Source organism: Protobothrops mucrosquamatus, unplaced genomic scaffold (assembly GCF_001527695.2).
Source record: "Protobothrops mucrosquamatus isolate PMUCROS unplaced genomic scaffold, P.Mucros_1.0 scaffold1868, whole genome shotgun sequence".
In the NCBI taxonomy this organism is placed as follows: Eukaryota; Metazoa; Chordata; class Lepidosauria; order Squamata; family Viperidae; genus Protobothrops; species Protobothrops mucrosquamatus.
The window spans coordinates 63,257-68,167 of NW_015387997.1; positions in this window are offsets into that span (position 1 = coordinate 63,257).

Consider the following 4,911-nt stretch of genomic DNA (forward strand, 5'->3'; position numbering starts at 1 on the left):
ACAAAATTTCCCATGAAGAAGAGAAGTTGGTGAAATAGGGGCAACACTATGCTACTATTGTGTGTTTGAGAAAACTTGAGAATACCATAGACAACCAAGAAAACAAGCAAATGGATCATTAAATAAATCAACTAGAGTTTTCATTTGAGGAACAAATGACCAGCTTCACGTTATCCTATTTTAGACTTACTATGTAATGCTGGGAAAGATAGAAATAAAGTGAAGAAATGACCAGCAGCAAGGTAGACACACTCAGTTACAGTGACATGGGAGCACTGTTGGAAAACCTGAAATTTAGGGACAGATCATTATGAAGAAAATATATCTATGTGGTTGTTGAAAGTTAACACAAACCTGAGGGCGCATAATTCCTCAACCAATGCTTATTTTCTTGCAATCCCTTCTTCTCCAGTCTCTCTGCTTTGTGAGGGGGAAGAAGAAAAAACTGGATGAGGCAAAGGAGAGATGGCCTATAGCAGACATGTCAAACACAAGGCCCGGGGGCTGGATGCGACCCGCGAAGTGGTTTCATGTGGCCCGCAAAGCCATCCTGGAAACAGTGAGGGAACGGCCCCTGCTGCCTTGGCCCTGGCTCAGGCTGGCTGGGAGGGAGCCAATGTACAATTTTGTGGTGGCCATTTATGCTGAAATGCATTCAGTCTTAGCTCCACAAGGCCGTCTGGAAACAGTTAGGAACAAGTGAGGAGAGCGCCCCACTGCCTGCCGAAACCGGGCAGGCTGGGGGCTGGGCGGCATTGTGCAGGTAATGTTGACTCTCACGCTGCTCATGGCATCTCCTCCCCCAGAGCCCACCAAGCCAGATATGTGAAGTAGGTGAGGGCCATGTGCTGATCACTTCCAAGCGATGGTGCATTTCTTCATTCCTCACGAAGGGTGACACCTCCCCAGCTGCGTTTCTTGCCTGTTTTTCTCCCTCACATATCTCAAATATTTTCCCACCTCTCTGTACTTAGGAAGGAAGGAAAGAAGGAAAGGAGAGGGAGGGTCTGAGGGAAGTCCTGCCTTAGTCCTGCCCTGTTGCTCTTTCACCATCCCCTTGCCCCCTCCTCCTGGCCTATCCTGGGGGTCTCCCATCCTATTGCTAAGGAAGCTATGGATACAAAGCCATAGGGTCTCCTCCCATGGAGAGGGAATCGGCCTCCCTCTGACTTTGCCCTCATACACATCATGAACAACTTGGCTAAAGAGAGCAAGCATAGCAGCAGCAGCCTTGAGCAGGAGGTAAGTGCATCTGGGTGCCCCCTTGGGGAAGTGGGGCTGGGCTTGGTGCCGCGGGTGCTTGAGGGCCAGGCTGGGCATTTGACGTCTGCTGTCCAGAGCTCCCGGCAGCCCGCACCACCATCGAGCCCCCTCTCCCTGCATGGCCTGAGAGGAACAGTGAGGCTCCTCCAGTGGACCATGCCTTGGCACTTGTCCTGGTCCCACCCCCTTCTGCCAGAGACCCTCAGATCTGTCCCACTCCTGCCCAGGCCCCCACAGGCACCATTGACGCGAACGATGCCCACCCAGTAGGCCACACCCACCCTGGCCACACACTCCCCCCCCGAGGGCAACCGCAATGCTGATGCGGCCCTCAATGAAATTGAGTTTGACACCCCTGGCCTATAGAGATTGCCTGTGGTTTTTTTTCCTTTTCCCTGCTTAAAAAGGACAGAATTTGCTTAAACTAAAAAGTGGTGGTGGGCGGGAACAAGCATACGCAATCTCTTCTGTGCCTGACCTGTTTTTTTTAAGTTTTTTATTGATTTTTAATACAGTTCAAAAGTACTTATTCAACAAGCATGTTGTCTGAGTTTATCATTCACTAATACAAATTGAATTCCTAATTCCTAATTCTTTTTTCCAGCCATTGATAAAATAAGTCCCAAGTTTGAAAATATTCTGTTTCTTCTTTTTTTTTCAACTTCAGAGTAAGTCTGTCCATTTCTGCACAATCTAGTATTTTTTTAATTATTTCTTCCTCTGGTAGTATTTTTTCATTTTTCCCATATTGTGCAAATATGATTATTGCTGCTGTTATCACATGTAAAATCAAGTATATACTTTGTTTGTCAAGCTTTTCTGGCATTGTACCTAATAAAAAAAAGTTCAGGTTTAAAATCTACATGTTTTCCGAACATCTTTTCTAGCCAAGTATATATTTTTGTCCAATATCTCTTTGCTTTAACACATGTCCACCACACACGATAATAAGTACCTGACTTCTGATTACATTTTCAATATCTATCTGACATATTTTAAACATTTTTGCTAGTCTTGCTGGTGGCAAGTGCCATCTATAAAACATTTTATATAAGTTTTCTTTGTAAGAAGTTGACAATGTCAATGTATAATTTCTTTCCTATAAGTTTTGCCATTTCTCTAAATCTATATTGTATCCAAAATTCTTTGCCCATGTTATCATTGTTTCTTTTACTTGTTTATTTTCCATTTTCAAATTCAATAAAAAGTTATACATTTTCTTAATTAGTTTCTCATCAGAGGTTAATAATATCTGATCAAACAAGGTCTGCTTTTTATAAAATCCGTACAGTTTAACATCTTTGTCATGTCTCACTTGCATTTGTAAATATGCCCACCATGATAGAGCAATACCCTGATTTTTCATCTCTTGTATAGATTTTAAATTCCTTTCAGAGTTTAGAATATCTTTATATGTCCATATTTTCTCAAGACTGACTAAATTTGGATGTACAAATGCTTCCTTTGTTGAGACCCATCCTGGAATTTTCAAGTATATTTTACATTTTATTTTTTCCATGTTAATAATAATGCATTTCTAATATAGTATTTTTGAAAATATTTATGAATTTTATTTTTCCCATACGATAAGAAAGCATGCCAACCGAATTGTAAGACATGTCCCTCCAAGTACAACAATCTTTTATTTCTAAGAGTTATCCATTCTTTTACCCATGTTAGTATTGATGCTTGATAATGTAAAACCCACTCTGATAAGCCAAAACCTCCATTTTCCTTAGCTTCTTGTAACATTTTCAATTTAATTCTAGCTTTCTTTCTTTGGCAAATGAATTTTAAAATGAGAGAATTTAGATTATCAAAGAATTTTTTCTCCAGTTTTATAGGTATTGTTTGAAATAAAAACAATATTTTTGGTAATATATTTATTTTCACCATAGCAATTCTTCCTAACATCGTTGCAAGTTTTTCAATTTTTCCAAGTCCAGTTTTATTTGATTCAGTAATTTTATAGAATTATCTTCCTTTATCATTGAACATCTTGCTGTCAAGTATATTCTCAAATATTTATCCTTTTTGACTATTTGTAATTCTATTTTTTTCTGACATTTGTTGTTGTTTTTTGTTTATCTCTAAGATTTTTAACTATCACTTTGGTTTTTTTCTCTGTTTATCTTTAGTCCTACTATCTCTCCAAACTGTTCTATCTTTTCTAATAATTTAGGAATCATCTCTAAAGTTTCTCTAGGATAAATACCAAGTCATCTGCAAATGCTTGCAATTTATAAGTTTCACCTTTTATTTCTAGTCCTTTAATTTCTGGGTCTTGTCTAATATTTCTACTTAAAACTTCCAAAGTTAAAATAAATAACAATGGAGATAGTGGACATCCTTGTCTTGTACCTTTTCTTATGTTGAAATTCTCTGTATAAACTCCATTTACAATCACTTTTGCTGTTTGTTTGTGATATATTGTTGTAATCATATTTATAAAGTTTTGTCCAAAGTCCATTGTTTTTAGTTGTTGAGTCATAAATTGCCAGGAAACATTATCAAATGCCTTTTGAGCATCTAGAACAGACATGTCAAACTCATGACGTCACGTGACGTTGCACATCTATCGGGACGGTTTTGCCGTTGCAGGCAATGGGGTGGGCCTGGCTTCTGGATGATGCGTCCAGCCCCTTGGGCCGGCAGTTTCACACCCCTGATCTAGAAATACTAATGCCAATTGTTTCCTGGATGCATTTCATAATATTCCAATATGTCCATTATAACTCTCAAGAGTTATAATGTGCCTGACCTGTTTTTTCTTCTTCCCTTTGCAAAGTGGAGAAATTGGATAGGAAGGGATTACAAGAGAATAAGCAGACAAAGGGGAATACACCATTTGTATAGCACACTCATGGCTCCCATACCTGAGTACGCCTCTGGCTACTGGTGCCACTGCATCCTTTTCAATGCGTTTCGATGTATTCCCCATTGTCTGCTTGCAAACTCTTTTGTAATCCCTTTCTCTCTAAGAATGTAAATACTGTACAAATATTAACTCTCTTCTTACTAGTTATCCCAGTGCTGGAGAGAGGCTTCCAAATGGCAGGGGAGTTGCTGTCTATGATGACTTCCCCAGATGCTTCCCCAAATGCCTCTCCCGATATCATTTTGGAGGAGGATGAACCAGTCCCAGGCACATCAGGACAGAAGTTGGCCAATGGCTCCAAGGCAGGGGCTGCAAGTCCAAGTGAGGGGGAGTGGTTGATGGGAGAGAAATTGGGCAAGTAGCCAGCTGAGATTGATTTGGCTGAAGCACAGCTGTAATGCAAAAAAAGTTGCGATATATCACAACGCATCACGTGACACAGTGAGTTTGACACCCATGTTCTAGAGGACAGACCAAGAATCAGTGAGCTTAAATGCTACAGAATCAATTTTCAGTTGCAGATGAAAAAAAAATTCTGAATAATAAAAGATGTTCAAGCATGGAAGAGAAAGGTAGTGGACTCTCCTTAAATGGAGATGGATGGCAAACTGTAGTAATTGATTCCTGTACTTGGCAGGGTTGGACTAGATGATTTGGGTACAATTTTATTACTCTAAATGGGTAAATCTGTATAGAGCTGCTGTAGTCAGTTGCTGTGGGAAAATCAAGTTTAATGCACATCAGCAACATCTGTACACTATATTCATCCT